Source organism: Apostichopus japonicus, chromosome 1 (genome assembly GCF_037975245.1).
Source record: "Apostichopus japonicus isolate 1M-3 chromosome 1, ASM3797524v1, whole genome shotgun sequence".
NCBI lineage: Eukaryota > Metazoa > Echinodermata > Holothuroidea > Aspidochirotida > Stichopodidae > Apostichopus > Apostichopus japonicus.
Genome location: NC_092561.1, coordinates 3,297,802 through 3,308,418, shown reverse-complemented (window position 1 = coordinate 3,308,418; position 10,617 = coordinate 3,297,802). Strand labels below are relative to the sequence as shown.

Sequence of the window (10,617 nt, the reverse complement as noted above, 5' to 3'; positions counted from 1 at the left end):
GCACTTGTTAAAACAAATAACAAGAGACTAGGAAACATTTGGGTAATTAAGGAAATATGACTTTTCACTTTTTCTCCAAGTAAAAGCTGAAAAATGAAAGATGTACGAGTGAATTCAACCCTTTTACGTTGAAATGTGGTCTGTTAACCAAGGCCTGGTTTTTGCATTGTATAAGTACATGAAAAATATGACATTTGAAATATGTTGCGTATTTTCTCATTTATTTGCATGTAACATTTCTTATTTGTAAAATTCTGTAAATATACATTTATTCAGAAATGCAGGATACATAGCCATTTACATGGAATAATTTAACACAACAGTGTTACCTTGTTAATTCATAGTAAAACGAGCAGACATAAACATTTTATCTCTATTCTGGTGGATTAGATGTCTTAAAAGAGTTTGCTGTTACAGATACTAACAAATTAAGCAATTTAGCCATAACATTCACTGAATTTTGAATAAACCATCACTTACTAACAAAAGCAAAGATTTTTATCAATCAAGTTGACAAAACATAGCAAAAATTTAATATATGATTATTTTTGGTATGATTTTCCCAAAGCGAACATAAATACAAGTATTTTTTGATAAATAGTCATTTTGGGGCAAAATGGATATATTGTACAATTTTTTTTGTATCTTTGGGGCGTTCCAATACACCCCAACCAGTTAAGTGTAGCAATACACCTCTACTTGTAATGAGTTCTATCTTTGGGGCGTACCAATACGCCCCAACCAGTTAAGTGTAGCAATACACCACTATGATAAATTGTATATATCTTTGGGGCGTACCAGTACGCCCCAACCAGTTAAGTGTAGAAATGCACCTCTATGATAAATTGTATTTATCTTTGGGGCGTACCAGTACGCCCCAACCAGTTAAGGGTAGCAATAGACCACTATGATAAATTGTATATATCTTTGGGGCGTACCAGTACGCCCCAACCAGTTAAGTGTAGCAATACACCACTATGATTAATTATATACATATCTTTGGGGCGTACCAGTACGCCCCAACCAGTTAAGTGTTGAAATATACCACTATGATAAATTGTATATATCTTTGGGGCGTACCAGTACGCCCCAACCAGTTAAGTGTAGCAATAGACCACTATGATAAATTGTATATATCTTTGGGGCGTACCAGTACGCCCCAACCAGTTAAGTGTTGAAATATACCACTATGATAAATTGTATATATCTTTGGGGCATACCAGTACGCCCCAACCAGTTTAGAGTAGAAATACACCCCTATGATAAATTGTATATATCTTTGGGGCGTACCAGTACGCCCCAACCAGTTAAGTGTAGCAATAGACCACTATGATAAATTGTATATATCTTTGGGGCGTACCAGTACGCCCCAACCAGTTAAGTGTAGCAATAGACCACTATGATAAATTGTATATATCTTTGGGGCGTACCAGTACGCCCCAACCAGTTAAGTGTTGAAATATACCACTATGATAAATTGTATATATCTTTGGGGCGTACCAGTACGCCCCAACCAGTTTAGAGTAGAAATACACCCCTATGATAAATTGTATATATCTTTGGGGCGTACCAGTACGCCCCAACCAGTTAAGTGTAGCAATACACCAACAAAATTGTGTGTGTTTCTCAAAACTACATATCTTCTTTTACACAAGTTGTTGCAAGAAAATAAGAGTACACACTGCCCAATCAATAGTATGTGTAAAACATAAGGTTTCCTAGTTATTCAGCTCAAATTCTTTATCTATAGCTGCATATCTTTCTTTCAAGTCACAGACTTCCCTCTTTGGAAGGCGATTTTTATGGGTTAAATTAAAGTCCCAGAACATTAAGGAATGGAAAGAAACTGATGGTGTGTATGGCTGCTTATTTCTTCCTTGGCCACAGTCTAGCAGTTTCCAGTCTCCAGTCCAGGATCCCTTCATCCAATGTAAAATAACCTCATCCTTTTAAATTTTAGTGACTTCTCCAAAGTATGGTCGTGTGCTTGAATCAATGAGGTTTACGGCTGCTATATTCCCAACTTGAATATAGTCAGATACTTCAATAACTTCTTTAGCAAAGTTATAACATTTATATATATCACCACTCTGAAGATCTTCAACTCTAAAAGCAAGGAGCAGAAGGGCAGAAGGACAGAAGATAGCGGTTCTTATTCTCCCTGTAACAATTATCCATTTGCAAAAACAGATCCTTCCCAAGAGTATCCTTGTGCTTCACTAGTGTCCACAAATTGCATGTAATGGTCATGTTTGAATTATGTTGGATATGCTTCAGATCAGTCATAACATATATGCAAACTTGTCACATGGACCTTTAGTGTGAATTAGGACACCTGAAAAGAAAGAGAAGAATGAATATATACTACTTCATTGACATGTATGATAAAGAGGTTGTTATTACTTGTTTTCTGCTATTAAATAAAGTTTGATAATTAACCTACTATGTGCTTTAACAAACAAAACAAAACAGTCACATAATATTTGATGGATACTAAGGCCATAATCTTTATCAGAACAACAAAATAAAGAACAGAATTGATTTGACCTCAACCAAAACAATAGGAACACTAGACTTCTTGTAACCTTAGGTGTCCATCCTTATACTATTTATGAAGATAATCAAGCTTCCCCTCTTGAGACATTGTGTTGTAAAACAAGGCATCATACAAACAAATACCCTGTATAAACACCCACACACACATACTGCTCACGCACATACATACTGTACTATACACCAACATGACATTACAATTTCATACTGTAGGATTACAATTTCTCGGAAACCAGAAAACGTGATGTTTACACTTATAATGACATAAACACTTTCCGTCTTGTGCACTCTTAGGTCACTTCACAATACCATGGAGGTAAAACAGACCTCCATGATAATACAGTACTGACCTGTTATGTGGATGTGGATGTTTTACATCCTTTTCACTCTGGACAAAATGTGGCAGATCAGTCTTTGATTGGTCCATTCCATCGACTATAAGGGTATTCAGTTCCAAAGAAACCTGGCACGCCTTAGTGCGGGCAAGATGTTACTGCTCTCCTTTTGACCTAGTAAAAATAGAACATATTATGATACAAAATAAACTCTTAACTGATACAGGGTTTACGATATCAGAGAAGAAATATTGATTTGAGTTTTGATCCAATATCATTTGAGAAATAATGTAAATGATATATGGGTCAATCCATGCCAAATCAACAGATTTTTGGGTCGATTCCACGTCGACCCTCTTAGAATCGCCTGGAACTGATATGGTGTCCTGCCATATGTCTCAAAGGATGAAATTGGGCAAAAAAAAAATTTGAAACTTTTTCGTTGCTAGGTTACGACCCCGCCTAGCAACCAACTTAAAGTGGCTCATGAGAGTTACATCAGCCCTACAGAAACATGCTTGCGAGGGCAAACAGTGGTAACATTGTATCTTCATTCAAGGAGACCATGTAAAACAACATTAGAAACTATTGAAATGTTATTTATTAAAAGGGTTCTGTCTAGTACTCTTTGACTCCCTCTCACCCCCCCCCCCCAGCACCCTCCCCATAGTGCACTATGCAGATTTGTATGCATATGTGACTGAATTTTAATACTGCAAAGAGACTGCATAAACATGCATTCAAGGTATACTGAATTATTTGGTAAGGTAATCTTCTGCTTCAAATTGTCTGTATGCATGTAACTCACCCCCTCCCACCCACATCCTCTACCCAACCCTATATCAGATTAGAATATGAATGTGAACCAGTGCATACATACAGTGTGCACTATATATGTGTGTAAATGTTCAGTACAGTGTTATTTTTACACCAAGCACTAAATAAATACACACTGTCCACAATCATGTACAGTACACACTGTGTACTGGTCATTCCATTCAATACTGTGCATATTTCAATATCATTTTAAATATTTGCAATTTAGTGTATGCTTTTGCTAATTCAATAATTAAAAGACTTTCAATAATTTAAAAAGAATGTTTAACCAGTACATAAATGTGCAGTGTGTACTGTACATGTTTTTGGACAGTGTTTATTTAATAGTAATTGGTGTAGAACAACACTGTACTGAACATGTACACACATATACAGTATAGTGCATAGTGCATATTTCAATGTCTTTTTAAATATTTGCAATGTAGTGTATAATTCTTTTGCTAATTCAATAAATTAAAAGACTTTCAATAATTTAAAAGGAATGTTTAACCAGTAAATACATACATGTACAGTGTGTATACTGTTCATTATTTTGGACAGTGTGTATTTAATAGTACTTGGTGTAAAATAACACTGTACTGAACATGTACACACATATATAGTGCACAATGTGGACCATACCAATAATCAGTATACCTTGAATGCATGTTTATGCAGTCTCTTTGCAGTAGAAGTCAGTCACATACTGTATGCATGTATACAAATATGCATAGTGCACTATGGGGAGGGTGTTGGGGGGGGGGGTGGGAGCCAAAGAGTATTAGACAGAACCCTTTTAATACATTTCAATAGTTTTTAATGTTGTTAGCATGATCTCCTTGAATGAAGATATAATGTTACCACTGTTTGCCCTCGCAAGCATGTTTCTGTAGGGCTGATATAACTCTCATATATGCCACTTTAAGCTGCCCTCCAGAGCATTAATAACTTATATAAAATATGTTTTAGCACATTCTTTGCATCATAACTATACATATCTTACTAGTTTGTATTGAAAACCAAAAATAAAACTTTTAATTATGACCAAATTTGACCTTGAAATGCCCAAAATAGCCCAAAATATTTGTAAAATGTGATGTTTGAGGGTGCTGTTCACAGACATCGTTCGGCATATGACCCTGGAAATGCAGTTTATTGGTAGCCCTTATGCTAGTGGACCACCCTCTTAATTGTTAAGCACCTGTATGCTAATGCTAAGAAGTTGTTGTCATTTGAATTACTCAAATCGGCTTGTGCAAGCATTTTCATACATATGAACGAGGTGATTTTCGCAATTTTCGAGTCATAAATTTGAGTAGATAACACAAAATACACAACGTTTTTACTTGAGTTTCTAAAAATAGGAACAATACGCTCCTGAAAAAATGGTATTAAAAAAATTGAAATATACCCACAGGCCCAAAATGGACCCCCAATTAGGGCCAGAAGTGAGATTTCTTAAGTTTGAGGGCGCTGTTCATAAAACGTACCACCCGCTTGACTTTTTTTTTGCACTTTTCCCGTACAACTACTACTGGGCAAGGATCCTATGGAAAGTAAAACTCAAACATGCCTTTGCTTGTGAATATAGAGCACACTCAAAGTAGGGCCAGAAAAGACCCAGGCTATTTCATTTTCTGCCATTTTAGTTACTTGTTACGAAAAATTGAGACCGATCCAATGACCTTTCTCTGAACTTTAGGGTTTATCATCTTAGTTAGGGCTACTATATCCAATTTGTAGTTCAAGAAAGTTTTTGAAAGAGATAAGTGTTAACTAGGAGCATCACTGACACACCCACACATATAGAGGACTTGAAGGAATAGATAGTCTTTCTATTGCTTTTGACTTCTGCAAGGATTCAAAAAGGAAAGCAGACATCAACTTTTAACTCTAAATTAGTAAAATATTTTGACTCACTTAAGATGATTAAGATGAACTTCTTGCAATTGTCGGCATTCTTCATTTTTCTTTCCACTCCTCGTTCTTTCCGCTACCTCTTTCAAGTACCACCCACAGTAAACTCAGTCGTCTAGAAAAATATAATGTTGAAATACTTTAATTAAGCATTTAAAGTATAAGTTTTACTTCACACAATGGTGTAAAATTGAACTGCTTAACCTAATCAAGAAAAAGTTATGTAGTGATTAGTGATAGAGTTTTATTGTGTCAATTTGAACCATGTTGTTTTTATGAATACCCATAGAATAATGCAATGAGCATGTTGAATTTTGTTACTAATTATAACTGAAGTTAAGCATTCTTTTAGGTACTTTAGAGAATTCCTTTAAAGAAGTATAGGGTGTTTAGAGTTGCTATTGAGAAAAGAACAAGTAAAGCTGTACAACATCTTCTCATGTTATTTATTAGACCAATTGATAGGGATGTTTGGAAATAAGACCCTAATCATTTTCCCGGACAGTTGAGGTAAATGTCCTCAAAGGTGGAAATTAAAACAATTAAAGAAGTTTGACCAAAGGTAAGCATATTTTAATTTCTGGCATATTTGGGGGAACTTTCTGAAAATGTCACTATCTAAGGGAGTTGTTCATTGACATTTCAGCAGAAAGCACTTTTACTCCTGATTTGAGTGGAGGTTGCAATCAAACTTATGTAACATGTTCTTTAGAACTTCTTTAAATCAAAATTTTTGACAATAATTCTAATGTTTTTTAAGGAATGATAATGCAGCTTTAGTGGCACACTAGCTGTGAGGTGTATTCTCTCCAGTATGTACAGTACAGTCTTTGTGCTTGCTGAAGCTGAAGCTAACAATAGAGACACATGAATTTTTCTGAAGAAATGTTTAATGGACTGCACATGTAGTTAACTAAACAGATTAAATGTCACTGGATTGTATGAAGTTAAAGCCTCCATAGTCAGCAAAGATAAAAGGATGCAATGCCTGTGGTTTTGACACCCCAGGCTAAAACCCACCAATTGTGATTGATCAGCAGACCATGTACAGTACTTGAAAGTTATCATTTGTAATGTACACAGCTATTGCTTGTGTGAAATTGAATTTTGGCAAAACAGTCTTACAACAGCCCTTTCGACCTCACAAGTTTCAGTATACTTTATCAATGTCTTCATGCTAGTTAATCAATTTAAAGCTACTAGCTATGAGGAATTCGAAATTTTATTCCCCTTTTCCCATGCAATGTATGCAACAATAACTGTCATAAATCCATGCACATTCACAAGATAAAATAATTAGGAATCTTGAACTCTTCTAAAGATTTCTATAAAGTATTCCTTGGAAATGATGCTTTGTTCAACAATGCCAATTTCTATCATTTCCTTATTCATGCGTGCATGGAGAGAAGTCTTTGTGTATGACACTGGAAGGTGCACTTCTGTTTTGTGGGGCATGTAATCTCCAATATGTTCAAATAAACACCTCATCCAAGCTAGTGCAAATGGAGTTTTTGTTCTCATCCTTTTCTTGCCTTTATTGCCATGAATTGCATTTTTCTTGCCAACTTGAAATTATTTCAGACAATCTTTGAATAACTTGCTACTAATACCAAAGAACATACAAAATGCTTTCTCACATACAATCTTCCCACAAATTACATAAATAGAACAAGATTTGTCTCAGGTGTGACATGATCTTTCCTGATGAATCCAAATCTTGTCCAGAGTGAATTGCTTTAGCTCAGTTTCCCTCACTTCACTAACCTCTAGAAAAGACTGTTCTAGGTCATCGTAAGAAAGCGATTTGATACAGCTACCATCACAGCAATCAGATTGGAACATAGGCAGTGGATCAAATGCTTGATTGCGTCTCCTTCGTTTTTTCTCACTCCTGGTGAATAAAAAAGGTTTTGATCACATGAAGAAATTGATGCAGAAAAATCTCTGGCAATACCAAAGCTACTGCTACTACTTCCATTTGAACTTATGTCAAGGTACAACTGCAGCGAATCATTTGTTGTATCTGGAGAAATAGTACTGATGTTGTGACTCACAGTGACTGCCCCATTCAAACGACAGTGAAAGTTTTGTTTTAGTATGATTATTTAAAGTTGGTTCCTCTTCCAAATTTTCCATTTCATTATCCATGCTCACGTTTCTTTTAAGTGTATTAGGTAGGGATGTATTTCCCTTGCTTTTGTGTGGAGATGAGAACAGAGTTGGCTCAATGTCCAATTTGTCAGGATCATCCTCTTTACATTCTGACAGAAAACTGGTAATTTGTTAAAATTTGTTAGGTTTCCTTCACACATTTTGTTTCCCATTAAAGTGGAGCACAATGACAAATGAGCACAACTAAATCTTCATTTACTCAGCTGCACACCACAATAACATGAGCCAGGGAGGTACTAGCAGCTCCCTGGTGAAACAGTATCCAAAGGCATGCATTGAAAGAGTAAGTCCTCAGAGCATGACCACTGCTCAACAGTTTTACTCCCTTTCTGTGGTTAACCCTGCTTTTGAAGACTGTATATATTCACTGTTGGTTGCTGCAGTATAGACTGCCTTACACTGTGATATGAACTGGCTAGGTGTCATATGATCCTTTATTGACACACTGTTTGACCACAACCAAAGGGACAAAGTTTTCAGGTTTTATTTCCACAATGGAGTTGCAATCAGGAAAGACAATATTGTTGTGATTGATTGCTTCTGAGGTTAGTACTTTATGCAGACTGTGTAGCCCTGTTAAGAAATCTTGCACATCTGAGAGGTACTGTATGTGGATGTATGGAGGGAAAGGACTTCTCCAATGTCAGTATCAATGCTGCAATGTTGAAAAGTGAATTTTTAGTTGACAATATTTTGTCAAAATGGTACTGTTCTACCAAACTTCAGTACAACTTGTAAAAAAGGACAAAACTCATTAACTTCAATAAAATAGCCTGACCTTCAATAATTTTCCTAGCCATTGGGACACAGTCCCTAGTTCCCACAATCACACATAGTGAGAGCAACAAATGTGAGTAAAAATCTGCACACTGGACCATGCAGGGACATATGCCAAAACTGTTATTTGTTTTGTTATTTTTTCTTGGGGGGGGGGGGGAGGGGGATGTTTGTAACTGGAAAAGCCTGAAATAAATTATAGCAATATGCACCATGTACAGTATGCAATAATGAAGTATATAAGCATATTTGCTGCTATAAAGATTAAATTTGAAAATTAGCACTTACCTAAGTTCTTAAATCTGTTATTGGACTTGTGCTTTTATACAAGATCCAGATCAGGTCCTCTGATTTTATCAGACGATCATCTCTCCACGGGGTAAACTGATGCATTGATCCAGTCGCATTTGCACTCGAGCCGTACTATGGATCTGATCCTTGCCCGGGCCGGTAAAAAATTCGGATTGGAAATGTGTCATTCGCAGCCGGAAATCGCGTACTAGTAGTACATTTGGTCCAAAACTTTCGTTTTCAAAGTTCATAGCCTAGAGTGACAATGCTACGTTAGATTCATAGGTCAGTTATGATTATTATATAGTATTGTATCGACGATGGTCAGGAATTCAGGATGCATACTTTTTACGAAAAACACCCGATTTCGAAGAAGAGTTGACGATAAAAATCGTGTCAGTATGGACGCTAGCAACAAGTGTAGAATTTAAAACGATGGGCTCAATATTCGGAGTTGCCCTGGGACAGGGAGTACAACGTATGTGACATGTGTCATAACACACGATGTTTTTGTGCGATTACACTACAGTATCTACTGTACTACCAGGGAGTTGTAATGGGTTGCGGCACAGCTGATCTGTCAATCACTAAAAACTAGTACGGGGTGGCCAAAGGTCATTTACGGTTAGCATAATAATAATCAGGGTTACCAGCGACAAGTAACAATAAAACGTTAGATTTGCCAAAATAAAACCCCAGAAAACGCTAGATAATCAGTTTCACTCACTTGTTATGTGTTGTTTTCAATAATTCGTTGACTGCTCGTTGCACTGATTCATATCATAGGCAGTCTAGTGATTATTTTAACAAGTTAAAACGGTTAATAACAATCAGGAAATAATACAAGAAAATTAACTGTGGATTTTACAAAAATGCTGATTCAGTCCTAATGAAAAATCCAAGTATGAAAAACCCATTAATATTAAAACAGTTCACGCGGTATTATAGTGTAAAAGCCACGGAAGCCTATAAATATATTTTATTGGGTTGCCAAGTGGTAATTTGGTCTCAAAGTTTCAGAAAACAAAGTAATTATTTTGTGAATTACCGATTTGGTGCGATTTTTGATAAAACGTATGCTGGAATCCTAGAAAGGTGAAAAAATACGCTAGATCTATTGTGTGAAAAGGCTAACGCTGGTAACTTTTATAATAGTACTGTAGTAGACTTGTTTAGTTGTACTGTGTAAAAATATGCACTATGCGGAATTCTCATCAGTATTACTTGTCAAACACAAATGCATGCCTATAGTCTTATTTGTGTTAGGTTAGCCTTTCTGTAGAAGTATTCATTTGTGGTTTACATGGATACATTTGGAAAATTTCGCTTTCACTTGTTTGTAAACAGTAGCACGGTGGGATATGGGGGCAGGGGCATGGAGATCTGCCCCACATCGATGCTAACCCCAGCTCCCAACGACTTTGCTGATCCTATATAAACAACGGTCGACCTGACCACCCCCCCCCCCCAACCAAAAAAAATAGCTGCATGCTTGTAAGATATATTATGGTATATTTTTTCAGCCAGCTTGTGATCATAACATTAAATCACTTGCTATAAAGAATATCATTATATCCCCACCCCCCCCCCGCCTCACCCATACACAAACACATACACATTTCTGTTGCGACAAGTCCATTACAATATAGTCCTATAGCCTACGGCGCTCAACCCTCCGATTTTCTACAGCCATAGCTATTTTCACTTAATTAATCGCACTAACATTGACAATGCATTTAAAGCCTCCTAATGTGGC

The 10,617-nt window shown here is 36.3% G+C and overlaps 1 long non-coding RNA gene across 2 annotated transcripts; it reads right to left on the bottom strand.

Annotated features, from left to right (window-relative positions):
* Positions 1-204: 204 nt before the first annotated feature.
* On the bottom strand, positions 205-7,794 carry LOC139983008 (uncharacterized). 2 transcript variants are annotated; one of them, XR_011798488.1, is made up of 5 exons: positions 7,386-7,794; positions 5,625-5,736; positions 2,904-3,062; positions 764-2,335; positions 205-693 (listed from the first exon to the last, which is right to left on the bottom strand). It is a non-coding gene; the product is annotated as an uncharacterized lncRNA (long non-coding RNA). The 2 variants fall into 2 exon arrangements; XR_011798482.1 differs by having other exon boundaries at positions 205-2,335; positions 7,386-7,793.
* Between the last annotated feature and the right edge of the window lie 2,823 nt (positions 7,795-10,617).